This window comes from Scyliorhinus torazame, chromosome 4 (assembly GCF_047496885.1).
Source record: "Scyliorhinus torazame isolate Kashiwa2021f chromosome 4, sScyTor2.1, whole genome shotgun sequence".
NCBI classification, from domain to species: domain Eukaryota; kingdom Metazoa; phylum Chordata; class Chondrichthyes; order Carcharhiniformes; family Scyliorhinidae; genus Scyliorhinus; species Scyliorhinus torazame.
The window spans coordinates 328,445,682-328,467,610 of NC_092710.1; the positions used below are offsets into that span (position 1 = coordinate 328,445,682).

General features: G+C 43.2%; 1 protein-coding gene across 1 annotated transcript in view; it reads left to right on the plus strand.

Annotated features, from left to right (window-relative positions):
• Positions 1-21,929, plus strand: part of LOC140411134 (EH domain-containing protein 3) — a 119,100-nt gene that overhangs the window by 55,899 nt on the left and 41,272 nt on the right. The gene's annotated exons all lie outside the window — the stretch shown is intronic.

Here is a 21,929-nt window from a genome sequence, read left to right on the forward strand (position 1 = left end):
GCTCAAATTCACCTTTGAAATAGAGCAGTCTAACTAGTTCCTTCTCTATATCTTAACTAGCTAGTTGAGAACTTCAGTCAAGGGCTCTACACTACACTACTTCAAGCTTACCTTTCAATATACAAATTGGGATTCCTACAGCTTCACACTATATAGGGTTGGCATTGTCAGCAATCACTCAAATGGGGCCCTAGACCATTTGCTTACCATGCAAGCTTGACTCTAAAATAGGGCATATCAAAGTGATCCTACAGGATATTGGCTACCCCAATCAGATAATTGCTTGCTGTGTATCGTGCATACTCATTACGATGTTGTCAGACAAGAATTGAAGTGCATAAGTTGGGAACATAGGCTGGCAGGGAAGGACACAAGTGAAATGTGGAACTTGTTCAAGGAACAGGTGCTACGTGTCCTTGATATGTATGTCCCTGTCAGGCAGGGAAGAGATGGTCGAGTGAGGGAACCATGGTTGACGAGAGGTTGAATGTCTTGTTAAGAGAAAAAAGGTGACTTATGTAAGGCTGAAGAAACAAGGTTCAGACAGGGCATTGGAGGGATACAAGATAGCCAGGAGGGAACTGAAGAAAGGGATTAGGAGAGCTAAGAGAGGGCATGAACAATCTTTGGCGGGTAGGATCAAGGAAAACCCCAAGGCCTTTTACACATGTGAGAAATATGAGAATGACTAGAGCGAGGGTAGGTCCGATCAAGGATAGTAGCGGGAGATTGTGTATTGAGTCTGAAGAGATAGGAGAGGTCTTGAATGAGTACTTTTCTTCTGTATTTACAAATGAGAGGGGCGATATTGTTGGAGAGGACAGTGTGAAACAGATTGGTAAGCTCGAGGAAATACTTGTTAGGAAGGAAGATGTGTTGGGCATTTTGAAAAACTTGAGGATAGACAAGTCCCCCGGGCCTGACGGGATATATCCAAGGATTCTATGGGAAGCAAGAGATGAAATTGCAGAGCCGTTGGCAATTATCTTTTCGTCCTCACTGTCAACAGGGGTGGTACCAGGGGATTGGAGAGTGGCGAATGTCGTGCCCCTGTTCAAAAAAGGAACTAGGGATAACCCTGGGAATTACAGGCCAGTTAGTCTTACTTCGGTGGTAGGCAAAGTAATGGAAAGGGTACTGAAGGATAGGATTTCTGAGCATCTGGAAAGACACTGCTTGATTCGGGATAGTCAGCACGGATTTGTGAGGGGTAGGTCTTGCCTTACAAATCTTATTGAATTCTTTGAGGAGGTGACCAAGCATGTGGATGAAGGTAAAGCAGTGGATGTAGTGTACATGGATTTTAGTAAGGCATTTGATAAAGTTCCCCATGGTAGGCTTCTGCACAAAGTAAGGAGGCATGGGATAGTGGGAAATTTGGCCAGTTGGATAACGAACTGGCTAATCGATAAGTCAGAGAGTGGTGGTGGATGGCAAATATTCAGCCTGGATCCCCGTTACCAGTGGTGTATCGCAGGGATCAGTTCTGGGTCCTCTGCTGTTTGTGATTTTCATTAATGACTTGGATGAGGGAGTTGAAGGGTGGGTCAGTAAATTTGCAGACGATACGAAGATTGGTGGAGTTGTGGATAGTAAGGAGGGCTGTTGTCGGCTGCAAAGAGACATAGATAGGATGCAGAGCTGGGCTGAGAAGTGGCAGATGGAGTTTAACCCTGAAAAGTGTGAGGTTGTCCATTTTGGAAGGACAAATATGAATGCGGAATACAGGGTTAACGGTAGAGTTCTTGGCATTGTGGAGGAGCAGAGAGACCTTGGGGTCTATGTTCATACATCTTTGAAAGTTGCCACTCAAGTGGATAGAGCTGTGAAGAAGGCCTATGGTGTGCTCGCGTTCATTAACAGAGGGATTGAATTTAAGAGCCGTGAGGTGATGATGCAGCTGTACAAAACTTTGGTAAGGCCACATTTGGAGTACTGTGTACAGTTCTGGTCGCCTCATTTTAGGAAGGATGTGGAAGCTCTGGAAAAGGTGCAAAGAAGATTTACCAGGATGTTGCCTGGAATGGAGAGTAGGTCTTACGAGGAAAGGTTGAGGGTGCTAGGCCTTTTCTCATTAGAGCGGAGAAGGATGAGGGGCGACTTGATAGAGGTTTATAAGATGATCAGGGGAATAGATAGAGTAGACAGTCACAGACTTTTTCCCCAGGTGGAGCACACCATTACAAGAGGACATAAATTTAAGGTGAAAGGTGGAAGATATAGGAGGGATATCAGAGGTAGGTTCTTTACCCAGAGAGTAGTGGGGGCATGGAATGCACTGCCTGTGGAAGTAGTTGAGTCGGAAACATTAGGGACCTTCAAGCAGCTGTTGGATAGGTACATGGATTACGGGAAAATGATATAGTGTAGATTTATTTGTTCTTAAGGGCAGCACGGTAGCATTGTGGATAGCACAATTGCTTCACAGATCCATGGTCCCAGGTTCGATTCCGGCTTGGGTCATTGTCTGTGCGGAGTCTGCACGTCCTCCCCGTGTCTGCGTGGGTTTCCTCCGGGTGCTCCGGTTTCCTCCCACAGTCCAAAGATGTGCGGGTTAGGTGAATTGGCCAATGATAAATTGCCCTTAATGTCCAAATTGCCCTTGGTGTTGGGTGGAGGTGTTGAGTTTGGGTAGGGTGCTCTTTCCAAGAGCTGGTGCAGACTCAAAGGGCCGAATGGCTTCCTTCTGCACTGTAAATTCAATGATAATCTATGATTAATCTAGGACAAAGGTTCGGCACAACATTGTGGGCCGAAGGGCCTGTTCTGTGCTGTATTTTCTATGTTCTATGTTCATTAACAGGCCAAAGGCCACCACTTCCTTCTGAACTAAAGTGCCCAGTTCATTTCAAATTACCCTGGAAGGGTAATGTATCTCCAATTTAAGCAACAGGTGAAGGCTCTTAATATGCAATGCTAACGCAAGTACTTTTTTTCCACTAACAAGATGCTGCTGTCAAACCAAAAAGATCTTGCCACAAATTAGTAATATGGTATATAAATTTCCATGATGATCCAATACCAGGTATATAGCTCATCCAAACAACTGGCAGATGATATCAAAGGCATGTTTCTGGCTGTTTGTTACAAGCACGAGTACTGATTGTACTCGACCATGACCATGCTTGGAAAAATCCAAAACTTGATGTCTACAATAGATGCGATTCTGCAATTGGCCAACACTTGAGAATTAACTGAACAACAAATTTTTTAAGATTATCAGTTGAGCTCTTAGTGTAGCTCATGTACACTTGCTAGAAGCTGCATATATTTATATGAAGTGACCGGTCCTCGGCGGACAAAAGTAATATGTCCTGACGTTGCCCTTTCTTTTGAATAAGCAAAAGCATGGGGGGTGGTCAATAACATTGGTCAAGACTTTGCCATGGCAAATCAGCCAGTCGGCACCCCTGCAGTGTTAACAAATCTTTTCCTGAAAAGCGGTAGTTTAATTTGGTAGAACCATGTTACTTTGGCCATCCATAAGTAGCTACAAGATAGTTGGATACAAGCCGGCATGCTTTCCAAAGTCTCGCAGCAATGCCTCCATTCTTGCAACCGATCATTAAGAGACCATCTGACCCCTTGGGCAGCACGGTCGCATAAGTGGATAGCACTATGGCTTCACAGCGTCAGGGTCCCAGGTTCAATTCCTGGCTGGGTCACTGTGTGGAGTCTGCACGTTATCCCCGTGTCTGACAAAGGGCAAATGTATGGCAGATGCAGTATAATTTGGATAAAAGTGAGGTATCTTTGGTAGCAAAAACAGAGAGGCCGATTATCTGAATGGACATAAATTTAAGGGGGGAATGTGCAACGACACCTAGAACAAAGAACAAAGAAATGTACAGCACAGGAACAGGCCCTTCGGCCCTCCAAGCCCGTGCCGACCATGCTGCCCGACTAAACTACAATCTTCTACACTTCCTGGGTCTGTATCCCTCTATTCCCATCCTATTCATGTATTTGTCAAGATGCCCCTTAAATGTCACTATCGTCCCTGCTTCCACCACCTCCTCCGGCAGCGAGTTCCAGGCACCCACTACCCTCTGCGTAAAAAAACTTGCCTCGTACGTCTACTCTAAACCTTGCCCCTCTCACCTTAAACCTATGCCCCCTAGTAATTGACCCCTCTACCCTGGGGAAAAGCCTCTGACTATCCACTCTGTCTATGCCCCTCATAATTTTGTAGACCTCTATCAGGTCGCCCCTCAACCTCCGTCGTTCCAGTGAGAACAAACCGAGTTTATTCAACCGCTCCTCATAGCTAATGCCCTCCATACCAGACAACATTCTGGTAAATCTCTTCTGCACCCTCTCTAAAGCCTCCACATCCTTCTGGTAGTGTGGCGACCAGAATTGAACACTATACTCCAAGTGTGGCCTAACTAAGGTTCCATACAGCTGCAACATGACTTGCCAATTCTTATACTCAATGCCCCGGCCAATGAAGGCAAGCATGCCGTATGCCTTCTTGACTACCTTCTCCACCTGTGTTGCCCCTTTCAATGACCTGTGGACCTGTACTCCTAGATCTCTTTGACTTTCAATACTCTTGAGGGTTCTACCATTCACTGTATATTCCCTACCTGCATTAGACCTTCCAAAATGCATTACCTCACATTTGTTCGGATTAAACTCCATCTGCCATCTCTCCGCCCAAGTCTCCAAACAATCTAAATCCTGCTGTATCCTCTGACAGTCCTCATCGCTATCCGCAATTCCACCAACCTTTGTCGTTTGCAAACTTACTAATCAGACCAGTTACATTTTCCTCAATCATTTATATATACTACAAAGAGCAAAGGCCCCAGCACTGATCCCTGTGGAACACCACTGGTCACAGCCCTCCAATTAGAAAAGCATCCTTCCATTGCTACTCTCTGCCTTCTATGACCTAGCCAGTTCTGTATCCACCTTGCCAGCTCCCCCCTGATCCCGTGTGACTTCACCTTTTGTACTAGTCTACCATGAGGGACCTTGTCAAAGGCCTTACTGAAGTCCATATAGACAACATCCACTGCCCTACCTGCATCGATCATCTTAGTGACCTCGAAAAACTCTATCAAGTTAGTGAGACACGACCTCCCCTTCACAAAACCATGCTGCCTCTCGCTAATATGTCCATTTGCTTCCAAATGGGAGTAGATCCTGTCTCGAAGAATTCTCTCCAGTAATTTCCCTACCACTGAAGTAAGGCTCACCGGCCTGTAGTTCCCTGGATTATCCTTGCTACCCTTCTTAAACAGAGGAACAACATTGGCTATTCTCCAGTCCTCCGGGACATCCCCTGAAGACAGTGAGGATCCAAAGATTTCTGTCAAGGCCTCAGCAATTTCCTCTCCAGCCTCCTTCAGTATTCTGGGATAGATCCCATCAGGCCCTGGGGACTTATCTACCTTAATATTTTTTAAGACACCCAACACTTCTTTGGATCTCAATGTGACCCAGGCTATCTACACACCCTTCTCCAGACTCAACATCTACCAATTTCTTCTCTTTGGTGAATACTGATGCAAAGTATTCATTTAGTACCTCGCCCATTTCCTCTGGCTCCACACATAGATTCCCTTCCCTTCAGTGGGCCAACCCTTTCCCTGGCTACCCTCTTGCTTTTTATGTACGTGTAAAAAAAACCTTGGGATTTTCCTTAACCCTATTTGCCAATTACTTTTCATGACCCCTTCTAGCCCTCCTGACTCCTTGCTTAAGTTCCTTCCTATTTTCCTTATATCCCCCCACAGGCTTTGTCTATTCCCAGCCTTCTAGCCCTGACAAATGCCTCCTTTTTCTTTTTGACGAGGCCTACAATATCTCTCGTTATCCAAGGTTCCCGAAAATTGCCGTATTTATCCTTCTTCCTCACAGGAACATGCCGGTCCTGAATTCCTTTCAACTGGCACTTGAAAGCCTCCCACATGTCAGATGTTGATTTGCCCTCAAACATCCGCCCCCAATCTATGTTCTTCAGTTCCCACCTAATATTGTTATAATTAGCCTTCCTCCAATTTAGCACACTTATCCTTGTCCACCAGTACTTTAAAACTTACTGAATTGTGGTCACTGTTACCGAAATGCTCCCCTACTGAAACATCTACCACCTGGCCGGGCTCATTCCCCAATACCAGGTCCAGTACCGCCCCTTCCCTAGTTGGACTGTCTACATATTGTTTTAAGAAGCCCTCCTGGATGCTCCTTACAAACTCCGCCCCGTCTAAGCCCCTGGCACTAAGTGAGTCCCAGTCAATATTGGGGAAGTTGAAGTCTCCCATCACCACAACCCTGTTGTTTTTACTCTTTTCCAAAATCTGTCTACTTATCTGCTCCTCTATCTCCCACTGGCTGTTGGGAGGCCTGTAGTAAACCCCCAACATTGTGACTGCATCCTTCTTATTCCTGATCTCTACCCATATAGCCTCACTGCCCTCTGAGGTGTCCTCCCGTAGTACAGCTGTGATATTCTCCCGAACCAGTAGCGCAACTCCACCTCCCCTTTTACATCCCCCTCTATCCCGCCTGAAACATCTAAATCCTGGAACGTTTAGCTGCCCATCCTGCCCTTCCCTCAACCAGGTCTCTGTAATGGCAACAACATCATAGTTCCAAGTACTAATCCAAGCTCTAAGTTCATCTGCCTTACCCGTAATACTTCTTGCATTAAAACATATGCACTTCAGGCCACCAGACCCGCTGTTTTCAGCAACTTCTCCCTGTCTGCTCTGCCTCCGAGCCCCACTGTCCCTATTCCCTAGTTCTCCCTCAATGCTCTCACCTTCTGACCTATTGCTCCTGTGCCCACCCCCCTGCCATACTAGTTTAAACCCTCCCATGTGACATTAGCAAACCTTGCGGCCAGGATATTTATGCCCTGGGTGTCCTCGTGCACCAGTCGCTGAAGGTAACCTTGAAGGCGGTAAATAAGGCAAATGGCATGCTGGCCTTCATTCCGGGAGGATTAGAGTACAGGATTGGGGATGCTTGCTGCAATTATACAGGGCCTTGGAAGGGCCACACTTAGAATAATAAGTTCAGTTTTGGTCTCGGCTGAGGAAGGATGTTCTTGTTAAAGAGTGCAGAGAAGGTTTACCAGACTGATTCCTGAGATGGCAAGTATGAGGAGATTGTTTTGCTTAGGATTGTATTTGCTGGAGTTTAGAAGAATGAGGAGGGATCTCGTAGAACCTATAAAATTCTAACAGGACTAGACGAGAAGGATGTTCCTGATGATTGGGTGTTCAGTAGTTGAGGCCAGATCACTGTTTTCAAGAAGCAGTTAGATATAGCTCTGTTGCTAACTTTGGTTGGTTCAGTTTGCTCTGTTTTATAACCTTTGCTCTAGAGTTGCCAGGTATCTTTATGATACCGCCACGAGGTTCAAGTACTGATCATTAACTCAACACACCAATTAGTAAGATTCAAATCAAAACACATTTATTATTCCCATAACAGGCGCCGGAATGTGGCGACTAGGGGCTTTTCACAGTAACTTTATTTGTCATTTGAAGCCTACTTGTGACAACAAGCGATTTTCATTTCATTTTCATTTCATTTATACACAGTAACTCACTACTCATGCATAAAACTACTTACTAGACTATCTCTATCACTAAAAGGCCTATACTTAGCTTCGGAACTGGCCCACCAGGTCAGGGGAACAAATGGCCTTTTGTTCGATCCTAAGTCTGCAGGATTCAAAAGCTGGCATGCACTGGTAGCTAGGAGCGCCTAACTCGTAGTGTACATTGACTGGAGACTTACTTGGTTGATGCGGCAGCTTAGGCAGTTCACTGTCGAGGGTTGGTTTGCTGCTGAGTGACCCTGCCAAGAAGAATGATTTGAACTTGGACTCTACTTTATAGTCCCCAGGGGCTTCCTGCCGTTCGGGGCGGACCCCGTACCTGGTTCCAGGTGATTGGACTGCGTTCCGATCACTTGGATCGATTTCTCCAATACTGGAGCTGTTCCCTGACCGCTGGGTGGTCCCTAAGTGTCCGTTGGCCTTCCTTTGTCTTGGCTCCTGCTGGTGCCGAGGAGTCTGGCTTGGCCTTATTCACCTTCAAATGTTTCAATTGTTCCTGGGGATCGCTCATTAATATGCAGATGGCTGCTGGTTTCAGTGCTGTCTGGGCTTCTGCAAAGTCTAATACACAGGAAACCTTGCACCTGCTAGTCTTTGCCTGTGTTGGCTGAATTTCCCTGCAGCCTTTATGGATCTCCATTTTAAGTCGGGAAGTGGCCAACCTAGGTGGCTACAGCTCTTTGGGCAAAAGAATGTCGGGGTGGAACAGGTTGCGGGAGAAGGCAGGATCAGCATATTGAGTTGGAGGATCAGCCATGATCATCATGAACTAGCAGAGCAGGTTCGAAGGGCCAAATGGCCTTATCCGTATGTTTCTGGGGTGGGTCATCAGCCAGAGCTGTTGGATTTCCTTTCCTGCAACCTTTGCCACAGAACCTTTTGCACAATAATCTGTTGGAACTATGAGTTTGTGGTGAGAGCGATGGCATATCTGAGACCTCTGAACAGCAGAACCAACATGCGTCTCATAGTTTTAAACGTTTATGAAAACTTAGAATGGCAGGAAGGAAATGAGGCGAATTAGTCAAATTGGGTACTGAAGGAAATGAAGGAAAAGTAAATTATTGTCAGCGATTTTAAAACTCTTAATTTTGGGAATGAGATTGAATCATTTAAATTGTTCCCCTTCTGGGCCAGAGGGGAGAGGTTGGCAATACATTCTTAATTATCATGGTGAGCTTTTAAATTCCTGCAGTTACATTAAATTGGTAAATATTGTGCAATTAGGATCTGGAATGACCTGTCTGACAGGGTGGTGGAGGTAGATTCGGTTGTGGCTTTCAAAGGGGAATTAGATCAGCACATGGAAAGAGGAAAAATGCAGTGGACTGAGAACTGAATGGGCTCTTGTGGGCCAAATGACCTGCCTCACTATGATTCTGTAAATGGGTTATCGCTTGTGCAGAGCAGCATAAATCAACCAGCAAGTCCTGGAAATTCACTCTCCGCATATCGCTTAAAACCTCAACCTTTCTAGTTTATTTCAGTTCTTCTCGCAGGTTTTTCTCGCAAGATTAGTGCAATATACTTGGTCTTCACTGTTCTCATTGCATCTCTAACTGCGTTCACCTTGGCTGAATCAATTTCAGCCCACCTTTCCAAAAGAGCATCTAGTTGAACAAAGCCTCTATCAATCACAGTAAACATTTAAATTGTGTTGGAAACATACCATCCTTCACCAATAACTTACAAATAATGAATACTGTCCAACAACCTCGCTTATTTTGTGGACACATACTTGGTCCTGCCAAAATACATCACACTGCTCTGCTAATTTCCGTCTGCCCATTCTGCTGGCCGATCTGTCCTCTTGCAGCGACTTGCATCATCCTCACTGTTTGCCACTCCTTGTTTGGTATAATTGATATTTTGAAATTGTACTCTTCTTCCAAAATCCCACGTTCTTTTATATCCAGCAAAACCAGCAGTGGGCCGAACACTGACCTTGGAACATCACTGTCTACCATCCTCCAATCTGAAAAATAACCATTTACCATGACTTGCTGCATTCTGACCTGAAGCCTGGGCACTGATGCTGTCTCATAATAAACTTCTCCTTTCTTATTCTTATACACAACATCAACCACATTCCCTTTGTTGAGCTCTGTTACTTGGTCAAGCATGATCTGTCTCCTTACAAATCTGTGTTGGCTATCCTTGAGAAACTCCAACCTCATCAATTGTTCACTTCCCCCCCCCCCCCCCCCCCCCTGGAATATTGTTTCTAAAACATTAGCCAATATTAACCTATCTAACCTGTAGTTGAACAAGTGTCACACTTGCCATTCTCCAATCCTCTAATACCTGCACCATATCTAGGGAAGATTGGGAGATTAAAGCAAGCCTTGTTGCTATCTCCATCCTCGCTTTACTTCCTGTAGTAACCCTGGATGGTAACCATGTGGACCAGATGATTTTGCCATTGTTTCCAGTACCACCGCCTTCACTTTTCACCCTATCCATTGGCTTCTACTGATACATGTCCTCCTTAGTTTCTCTTCTGCTGGTTATTTGTTGAAATGACTGCTACATTTGCTTCTACTGATACATGTCCTCCTTAGTTTCTCTTCTGCTGGTTATTTGTTGAAATAACAAACTAACAGTACCACTTATTACCAACGTTTTGCAGTTTACGATTGATCTGTTGAATGTTTCACCCATGGATAGAAGTTACACTAACTTACCACCATCCTAAATCTTTCTGATTGTGATTGTTGTTTGCAGCCTCCCCACAAAAACAAACATCAGAAAAAGGTAGAAGCTCTGTTTGAAGCTCTGTTTGTACAGTGAACAATCTAATACAAAAAATGTACCTTGCAGCAAAGCAATAAAAGCCACAAGAACTAATCTGCAGGTATTTTGCTTTGCACTAGAGACATGTTTTTCTTCCTTGGATGAGAATGCATCATGAGCAGTCACATTCTCGTGCCTCATTTCAATAATGAGAGTTTTGTGCAAAGTGGGTCGGCTGTAAAGACATCTGTTTGAATGCTTTACAGAAAAACAATCATTGCCAACTACCAGGAGGTTTGCTGAGGGATTCCAAAGGGAAGTCATCATGAGATGTCCTTGACCCAAGCATAATTTAACTGCAAAGTTTTTGGCTCGAAGCAGCCTTGTAGTGCATTGGGTAAAATTGATAATTTACGTGAGTGGGTATCCCCACAATCAAAAGATGGGAATGAGCAAGATTACTTGTGACTGGTAATTCAGTTTTTAAATTAACTTTGTTCAGTAGAGCCATAGCATTTTCAGCACTGCTCAAATTTCCGAAACGCAATGTTCGATATCCTAGATTTTTAATTTGATGCAGCTTCATGGCCTGTAGATGGCTCACCACCTTGAAGGCAATTGGAGGTGGGCAACAAATATTGGGCCGGCTAATGACGCCTACATCCGGTGAAATATTATTTGTTTGTGTAAAAAAAGTGACCGTGGAGTGACCCTTTTTTCTGCTGTGTAGCTCTCTTCCTCCCACCCCCTTCCCGCCATTAAATACGGCTATGCTATTCACTTCAATTCCACATTCTTGTCACTCCTGGATTCTGTCTCATCACCAACATTACTCCAATTAATTTTCTCTCAATGTATTGTCTAGCACCCTTACAAACCTACATAAACCCTAGTTCGTTCTAATTCCACCACTCCCTCATCCTATAGCAAATGAAGTCCCACTTGCCTATTGCTCCTGATCTCTATCGTTTATGCCAAAATTCATATCGGGAAGGATGAAAATCTGTTGCACATTTTACTCCTTTTTTCTGTTGGTTGGGAATGTGTAGATCTTTCTTCACCAGTTACTAGTCAAGTAGGGATGGTGGGTGATGAGCATAATCTCTTCCCCCACACACTCTCCTTGAGGCGTTTATGCAAAAGTCATAGTAGAAATGAATACATGTTCATTGGTTGCTGCAAGTAAAGGCTAAACTGCAGTCCCATCAATTTGTTCTGTTTTGATCCAGGAGAGTGCTACTTCTGGCACCAATATTTTGATACCATAATTTAACGAAGCATTTGGAACTACCCCATAAATGTGAGTTAACTTTCAGCTAAAATTATAGCATTTGCTGACATGCCTTTAGTTCTCAGTGTAATTTATTTGGAACATAATCTTGACCCATGCATGATGTAAATTTGGGAGGGTCATAAAAGAAACATGCAGTAAACTCCCCACATAAAGTTGTCATTTGCATTCCTGAAAGTCACCACTTAAGTGGATCATGGGTTCCCAAGGAATCTGCCAAAGTTTGGGTTTTGGGGCAAGAAATGCCCAAAAGAACCCTGGTGCAATGAAATACCATAAACTTGCAGCACGGAGCATTCCACCCTGTTGGGTGAATGTCAAAAGATCCCACGACACTATTTGAAGGAGGCGTTCTGGTGGTCAGGCTATTTATTTCTCAGCAATACCAAAATCAGACAGTTTGGTCACCAATTTCACTTTAATTTGAGATCTTGTCAGGCATATATTAGCTGCTAGGTTCCCTAAACTGACTACATTTCCAAAAATCCATCATTGGCTTAAAGTGCTTTGGAATAACCAGTTCATTCCATCTTCTAATGGACTAACCCTATTGTTCTATATTATGCACCCTATATAGCCTGCCAACTGTTGTGGTCTAGTTTTACCCACACTGCATAAATGGTTGCTTCGAATTTGTGCCAAAATGTTGTATGAGTCTTCAAGGTGTTGAAGATGGATTGTATTGGTGGCTATAGGCAAGATTAGGAAGAAAGACACGTTTGGGGGAGGGGAAGGAAAGAGATTCAAAGAGGTTACTGCAAGTCCTCCCTTTCTCTTCTCCCTTCCACCCCACCTCCCATGCCAGCTCCTGAAATTAATTGATTTGAGCACCAGTTGCAGCTATTCAGTCTGACATCAAAATCTACATTACTCTGTGCCCAAGCTGCTTTGTAGCCACAGCTTTCAGTTGAGCATTTAGTTCTTTCTACATTCAACTTATTTACTCTAATCTTTGCCAAACTTGATATTCAAAGCATCAGTTGTTCTGAACTGCAACTATCGAGGTGAGATATGCATTTTCACACCAACTCTTTAAAGCAGAATTTGTTTGCACAGCCACTTTAGTAGAATGGACTCAATGATTGGAAGAAATCTGTGCTAATCTCTTGCGAGATAGCTCGTGGTTAGTACTATTGCTTCACACGCCAGGGACCCCGGTTTGTTCCCAGCTTGGGTCACTGACTGTGTGGTTCTCCCCGTGTGAGTTTCCCCCGGATTTCCTCCCATAAGTCCCGAAAGACGTGCTTGTTAGAATTGGACATTCTAAATTCTCCCTGTGTACCCAAATGAGGGGCATGTGGCGATGAGGGGCTTGTCACAGGAACTTCATTACAGTAAACCTACTTGTGAGACTAATACTGTAAACCTACTTGTGAGACTAATGAAGATTATCATTGTACATCTCTACTGGTGGCGAGTAGGCTCGTTTGTGGATTATGGTTAATTACTTATAATGAATGCTGCAAGTGCCAAAATTTTGAAACCGAAGCCAAACGAGAGACACTCTGGCTGGGCAACCTCTATTGACAGAAGATACCTCATTGGATGAGTTGCTTTTCTGTTAATTTTAGGCAAACACCTGGTGGAAATACCTGCTGTTTCTACACGTTTCCCCCCCATGGACATGGCCAGCCTAATGAACATCTGCAGTGATCTCTATTGTTTCTAATTATCCTTTCATGCTTTTGTCCCTTTCAGCTGCTCTTGGGCCAGCCTCCAATCGGAAGAAGCACAGATGTGAGGAATGTAAAGTTGTTTTTCCTCTGTGCCATTCCCATTTTTGTATCTTCAATTCCAGCCCTCAGTATTTCTGGAAGGCCATTGAATGGCAAGTTTCTCATTCCTACTGGACGTGTGACCAATGGGGCATGTTTTTTTTGTGCTTTTTAATGAGGAATCTGATGGGCATGTCAGTGTGGCAAAACAGCTGACTGGTGTTGTCTTGCTAGCCCCTGGGGTCACACTCTCTCAAATAGAATGTATTTACAGGCAGACTCAGAAAAGATGGAAATAACCGAGATGAGTGAAGTAGTGAACTGCAGGGAACTATTTTGAATTGTTCTCACTTCAGGGATTTTGTTCAGCCTTGAGGAGTATGAGTTTGGCACTTCAGTGTGAGATCAGTCATTTGGCAATTGTTGCTACTGCAGGGACTTGGAAGTGGAAATCTGATACGGAAAGATTGAAGATTTATGCTCATTTTGAAAGTTACACCATGTCAAAAATTTGTCTTTTTCCTGTAACAATCGCAGTTCTGGAATGTGTGCATTGGTTGATATCCTGCACGATGAGAGATAATCTTTTCCATTGTCCATCTTAATGTTTGTTTCACAGTTGTCTTTGTCTGCCTCTCATAGCTTCGAAAAGGAAAGTAAATAAATACTTGCAAATCCAAATTTTAACCATTTTGGGTAAGAGCAGGGGAATGAGGCGGATTGAATCATGGAATCCCTAGAGTGCGGAAGGGGGCCATTTGGCCCATCGCGTCTGCACCGACTCTCTGAAAGAGCATTCTACCTATGCCCACTCCCCTGCCCTTTGGAAGCTGGAGTACCTGAAGGAAATCCACGCAGACATGGAGAATGTGCAAACTCCACACAATGGTAACTTGAGGTCAAATTGAACCTGGTGCTGAGGCAGCAGTGCTAACCACTGTGCCACCCATGATTGAATAACTCTTTGAAGGTAAGAATGAGGGGGCGAGCAATTGTGTGTTTTGACGTTCTAGCACAAATCTAAGCTTCATTTTCCCCCCCCTCCACCGTGTCTATCAAATTCTACCGGAAGCTTTGGAAGATAAAGAAACAGCTCAAAGATCAACGTTGAGCGGCTTCAAGAGCAAGCATGCAAGTGGACGTCCAACAATGTCTTCACCAAAATCTCCAAAGCATTCATTCTAATGGAGTGAAGGAAAATTGGAAAGAGCCGAAGACCACCATTATCTCAGGTTTTGAAGTAACCATCGGTTACAAGACCAGGAAGGACCAAGACCAGGAAGCACCAAGACCAGTTCAACAAGAATGACTACCTCATTGGCAATGCAAAGAGGAGAGCTCATCAACCAGCCTTGGGCAGAGGTACAAAGAAGAACATGGGGAATCTAGAACCAATGTTGGACTGAGAAAGCGAAGATGCTGCCACTCTCGCCAATGAGCATGGCCTGAAGGCTTACCTCAAGAAATGCAACATTGATGTCAATGCTTGGAAGACCCTTACTCAGAGATCTATATGGAGGAACCTGGATTTAAGGGACACAATTCTTCCAAGCACCCAATGGCAAGAGGTGGTTCGGAAAAGGAGTCTGCGAAAGGAGTACCAGCAATCTCTAGCCAGGACCCAACCCTACCTACCTCCCATAATAATAATTATCTTTATTTGTGTCACAAGTAGGCTTAGGTAAACACTGCAATGAAGTTACTGTGAAAATCCCCTAGTCGCCACATTCCGGCACTTGTTTGGGTACATGGAGGAAGAATTCAGAATGTTCAATTCTCCTAACAGCACTTCTTTTGGGATGTGTTTCGGGAAACACCTAACAAGTGTGCAGTCAGAGATGTGGCTCTGTGACTGGGCTCAGTATCATGCAAGGATCCATAGAATCCATGACCATGAATGCGAGGTTTAGGTCGACAATTCTACTCCTTGGCAAACTAGAAGACCAATACAGCAAATCTGCTTAATTTTGTAGATGTCGCACATTGGGGTTCTATTATCTTTCCTTGCTTTTTCTGCTCCTCCCCCATCTCTTCATGGCACACATTTTCTATATCATTGTCTTTTTGTACGTCTCAAATCCATTTCCCTTTCCTGTTGTGTTTTTTAAGAGCCCAATTTTTTGGTTTTGGACCCTTTGGTAACTATTTTCAAAGAGTGAGGTTGTATTGTTTCCCTGCCTCCAGGTTACGAGCTGCCTTCCTTGTTTGTCGCCAAAGAGGACACATTCCTGCTGTTAGAAAAGAATGGGCAGTGAGACGACAGCGATTAACGTAGCATTTTATAGTCCAATAAGATATTCTTTTCGGTAAATGACACATTCTGATGCTGAATGGTATTGAAATCATACTCTTGTATTTTTAAACATTGGATCTGAGGTCTTGCATTGAAAGCACATCAGTGGGAGCAGGCTCATGTTAAATGATCCGATCCCCTCCCTCCAAGGAGAGTTCGATTGGTTCTTGCCTGGATCAGCGATCACTAGATCACTAGACCACTTAAGTTATTAACACATAGAACATACAGTGCAGAAGGAGGCCATTCAGCCCATTGAGTCTGCACCCACCCACTTAAGTCGTCACTTACCCCCCGTAACCCAATAACCCCTCCTAACCTTTTTGGTCACTAAGGGCAATTTATCATGGCCAATCTACCTAACCTGCACATCTTTGGACTGTGGGAGGAAACCGGAGCACCCAGAGGAAACCCACGCAGACACTGGGAGAACGTGCAGACTCTGCACACAGTGACCCAGCGGGGAATCTAACCTGGGACCTTGGTGCTGTGAAGCCACAGTGCTAATCACTTGTGCTACCCTGCTGCCTTGTGGATTGCCTCTGATCACTTGTGGGATATGAGACATTTGGGCTCTGGGTTTCTTTTTTTTCTCTTAAGCTGGAGTGCAAAATGTGCTTGGTTGCATTGCTTCAGTCATGATGAGCCTGTAGCAAGCTTCATAGACACACTCCCTGCATATCTTCAGGTACTTGAAGCAGTACCTGACTTGCGACAGTATATTCCAATGGATTCAGACATGTTTGAATTCCTGAACGATCAGATTCTCCATCTTATATTTGTACTGGACCTGGTATTGGGGAAATGAGCCCGGCCAGCAGTATGGAATGTAAATAATGGGAGAGCATCATAAAGTCAGGTATTCCCCAAAATATGATCAAACTTGATGAAATTAAAATGCTATGGGCTTCCGGTATGTTTGAAAAAGATTGGGAGTGCAAAGTGTAATGTTAACATGCCACATTATCACAAGTAATGATTCGTAACCTGTTGTAGATGAATGCAGAGCACCTTCAATCAATATTTAATGAATTTTGCAATTTAAAAAAGAAGCAGGGGCAGTTTCCTGTCATTGGAGCGCCAGAAAACTGCATGTGAATAGAAATGGATTATTTAGCCTCTAAAGCTTGTTCTGCCATTCGGTGAAGTTACGGCAAATCTGCAACTAACTCCAAATAGTTGCTGGGTAAGCCACAATGTCCTGCTTCAGTTTTTGCCTGAAAGCTGGAAAATTAGAGCAGAACCCTTTTCAATGTCCATCTTGAATGATGTAACTTTCCACAGGCAGCCTAAACTGGAAGGGTTTAATGCAGTTTTCAGATGTTTCTTGTCTGTCTTCCTTTTATATAACCATCTTTTATCTTTGAGCAAGAGGAAGGGTACAGCTGGTTCCGTAGATGCCCATATGGAGGTACTTCAAATTCCAGCAACACAGCTTTTTTTTGTTCAAAACCTTGCCCTGACTTAAGTGCTTACCACACTGGCTTCACTGAAAGCTGTGGCTTGCCATTTGCCGGCTTCACTTTATTAAAAAAAAAAAAAAAAATTTAAATCCCTTCCTCTATTAACTGGTTATAGAAAAAGGTTTCGGGGCTCAAATTCCAGTCACTTTTCCTGTGTGGTTTTTTTTTTTTTTTTTTTTTTTTTTTTTTTTTTTTTTTTTTTCCCCCCCCCACCCCATCTTGGGCCTGGGTTTTCCTGCCCCCACACAGCAGGTCCCGGAGCAGTGGATGCTGCGAGCCAGCCAAAAGTCCATTGACTTTGGAAAATCCCTCCCTTGATATCTATTCTCCCATGCCTCCACACATCTCTGCTTCAAATTTTCTAGCAGAAAATGTTTGTTCCTATGCAAGTGATTGTTTTCACCATTACCTTCATTATCATTTTCAATTTTCTGCCTCCAAGGTAACCATGTACCAGGTTGCTAACTCTTTAGGCAGATCACTATTTGTTGATGCACCACTGTCAATGTACTCTGTCGATTATTCTTTTGTCTACTATACGTACTGTGTACATTCCCTTGGCCGCAGAAAAATATTTTTCACTGTACTTCGGTACATGTGACCATAATAATCAATCAAGATCTTAGAGTGACATTGGACGTTTGGAGGCAGGTCATTTGTTCATCTAAAGTAGGCAGGACCATAAACTGATTTTTTAAAATACAATATCAAAAATATTAAAATAACTAAATTCTGCAATAGTCCCTTCGATTTAATACTTCTTGTGATCAGTTCCTCTGACAGACTCACCCAATTCATTCCTGTATTGTTGCAAACCTTTTGTCTGTATTTCAAGATGTAGAAATTTTTATACTGTTTTCACTTCGTTTGAAACTAACCTCCGTTTGTGACTGATGGAGTTATGAAACTAAAAAGCCTGCAACCCTATGAAACAGATTACATTAACTGACTTTGAAGGCCACCCCTGCTCTGGTGTTACAATTAGTTATGGAGGACTATCATTGAAAGATTAATTTTTTTTTCTTTGAGGCAGAAATGAGCGGAGTGAGCAAGAGATTGTAGATCCTTTCCAGTTTATCCATCCAGAATAAGCTGCATAACCCTTGGTACATTTATCTTGATGTCTTTTGTGTTCCAATAATTCAAAAATGAAAACTGGCTTGGTGGTGTTTTGTTTTGAGCCATCAAATAAATGGAGTTTCACTTGAATAGTTATGGCACTGGGCTAGGAACCCTGACATCTTGTAAATCCCACTACAGAAAGCTGCAAAATTAATTCAGTAAGTGCTAGAAAATCTGAAAGACCCGCATGTACTTTGACCTACACGTGATTGTAGTGCCGTACTGAGGTTACCTCTACATGCCCTTCAGGGCAGACTGCTTTTCCAATCTTGCCCACATGCCAAGGACTAATTTAGAGAAATATAATTTTCCACCCACCCAGGTATTTTTACTTGCAGTTTTATTTTGTGGATAATGTTGAGCTTTTTAACCTGATGTGTTGGAAAACCCAACGCTTATGTCATGAATTATGAACGAATGATTCACTTGCTTCTGAAAATGTCATGGTATTGCATTTATGTTTCTTTTGTAATATTTGCATTTTTTTAATACGTTTTGTGTATGAAGCAATGAATTTGAAGTGGAATCCTGCTGGAGAAATGGATCGATAACCTTTTTTGCTAAATAGAAGATTTGATATAATAAATAAACTTTAAATTTACGATAAACAATTGAACTATTTTCTTGTATTGAGACTGATTATGAACTCTGTGCAGAGCATGCTAGGATTAGAATGCATTTGACGCAGTCACTTGGCATGCAGTTCAGTAGCAAAATGCCCTGTATATTAATTAATATTTCATTGGAACAGATGCATTAAAAAAAATTTTTTTAATTGTTTACTATCAAACAATCTATCCCAAATTCTCAATCCTACAGCTTGGCAAATATTCTTGTTAATCAATACTGTTATCGTTTTTCGAAATTGATTGCAGAAAATTGAAGTGTCATTTTACTTTTCTAAGTCCCTTAATTTGCTTGCATTATTAATAGCACAGTTAGAAAAAGTGGCGAGGGGGCTGATGTGTTGGGCAGGTTGGTTCGATGTGGACTGCACTCGATGCAGGGAAGCTAGGAGTAGACGTCTAACACTGGAGAAGATCCAACACTTTTTTTTAATTCAACTATAGAACTGCTATGCATATTCAGCTGTGGGTCGACACTATACTGATCTGACTGGTGACCTTGTAGTAGCCTGACCAGACTTACTAGCTACCGCATGGTGTTTGCACTTATTAACTCGTGTACTCTGACTGTCTTGAGTAGCTGGGTCCCGAGAGAGTGGGGAAACCTAGTGCCCTCTGGCTTTATAGTGGTTGTGTCCTGTCTGGTGATTGGCTGCACTGTGTTGTATGCTTACTGGTCACCCTGTGTGTCAATCACTGCCTGTCTGCATCTCATTATGTACATGAGTGGATATTATGACAGGGGCTGGAGAAAGTGGTGATGGGGGGGGGTGAAAAAATGGCAAGGGGGCTGGAGTGCAGAGTCCTTTGTTACACAGGATTCAGAATGATGCAATCACGGTGGGCCTCACATTAATGAATATTCCACCCCCATCATTCAGGTTCAAAAACATAGGAACAAGAGAAGTCATTCAGCCATAGGCCATAAGACCACAAATCTAAAGAACAAGAGTAGGCCATTCAACCTCTCGAGCCTGCTCCAATAGGATCATGGCTGAATCTGACTTTCCTCATGTGGACTTTTCCACCCGTAACCCTTGATTCACTTAGTGATCAAGAATCTATCTATCTGAGTCTTAAATATACATGAGGTCTCTGCCCCCATAGCTCTCTGTGGTAAGGAATTCCAAAGACACTGGACCCTTTGCCATTCAGTGTCACTAACTGGTTTGTATCTTGTCTCTATCCAGCTCTACCAGGCTGCGTATCCCCTCTATTTATTCAGCCTTACTTGGGCATTGGACTGCGGTGGGCACAGTAAGAAGTCTTACAACACCAGTCCAACAGGTTTATTTGGAATCCCTAGCTAGCTTCATCTGATGAAGGAGCTACGCTCTGAAAGCTAGTGATTCCAAATAAACATGTTTGACTTTAAACTGGTGTTTTGAGACTTTTAACTGTACATTAACACTGCAATGAAGTTACTGGGAAAAGCCCCTAGTTGCCACACTCCCAACGAGGTTTGGGTACACTGAGGGAGAATTCGGAATGTCCAATTCACCTAATAGCAAGTCTTTTGGGACTTGTGGGAGGAAACCGGAGCACCCGGAGGAAACCCGCGAAGACACTGGGGAAAAGGTACAGAGTGATCCAAGCCGGGAATCGAACCTGGGACCCTGATGCTGTGAAGCAGCAGTGCTAACCACTGTGCTACCATGCCGCCCATAAATTGTGCTCCTTGACGCCGCGTGACATGGAAGTAAGGACAGTCATTCAATGTGTGTGTGTGTATATAATCATTCACTAAGCTCTTTACTATTTGAAAGAAACTGCCTGTGCAATAGCTGTCACATTTTATAAAATTGCCATCCTGTTTATGTAATAGTTTTCCTCTTGTGAAGTACAACGGAGATGATAGATTCATGTTATGATGAACTATTTTTATCCAAATTTCCAGCCTTCTGTTACAATCTTTTGAAAAGTTGCTGAATATGCTGATTTCATTATCCAGCTGATGCAAAATTTTGTATTTATTGCAAAAATAAATTTAGCAACATGCCACAAAATAGTAATTTTGAGTAACCCATAAAATTCAATTCTAATGGAATTTTGCTCTTTAATTCACAGCAGAGGTCATTTTCTAATTCTAATGAAAAATGAAGCTGTGCTCCTACAAATTTGTGTTGTACCTGCAGATGGAAAGATTTGTTGATCTTGTAGCACTCATGAAGGGTACCAAGATGAACTCAGACTTTTGCCATGACCCTGTGATAGTGATCAGAGGCATAGGACACGGCTGGGAAGGGGCATACGGCATGGCTGTGAAGAGGGAATGTGATTCATTCATATTGGAATGGAGGAGACTGACTACACTCAGTAATTTAGAGGGAATTCCACAGAAAGAAAGATGCTGGTAGACTGAAATGATCTTTCCTATTCCTGTTCAATCTACAGGTTTTACCTGTAAATCCATAGATGTGTGTGTGAGCCTGGGAAGTCTCGTGCCTCTTGGGGTGGGGGTGGGGAGCAGTGCAAAAATGAAGCAGGTGTTCCTTGCAAAATAGCTGCTATATGTCTATTCCCTGAAGTCTATTTGAATTTTAATTTCCATGCACTGAAAGATTGACTGGCATTGCATTCTGAAGTCTCTTTCTTCAATTTAGACATGCCAGGCAGGTAGTGATGAATCTGCATTGTCCCTTCTCGAAAACGTCAATATCCCTCTAGAAGACCCAACTCAATACTCCAGCACTCGAGAATCCTTGTCTCCTGGCAAATGTATCTAGTGATAGCTAGAATTACTAACTTTTTTTCACACCTACAGCTAAACTTGCGTCGATATAAAACCCATTAACATTTTTTAACCTTTATTCATAGTGATTTCAGTAAAGCTACCTATTCATTTATGGGCAGCACTTTATATTTTGGATATTTTTAAGATCGACTTGAGTGATTGCAGTGCCACTGAACCGAACTATCCTCTGGTCTGTTTGAGGAGGGTAGTGTACAGGCAAATGTGGATGAATAAGACATAATCACATAGAGAATATTTCCATTTCATCAGGACCATTTTTTTTGTTACTGTAGAATTTGGCAAAACCTGAAATGTTTTAACATGGGTGTATTTGTTTGCCGATGATGCAGCACACTGCACTAATGGGTTGGCA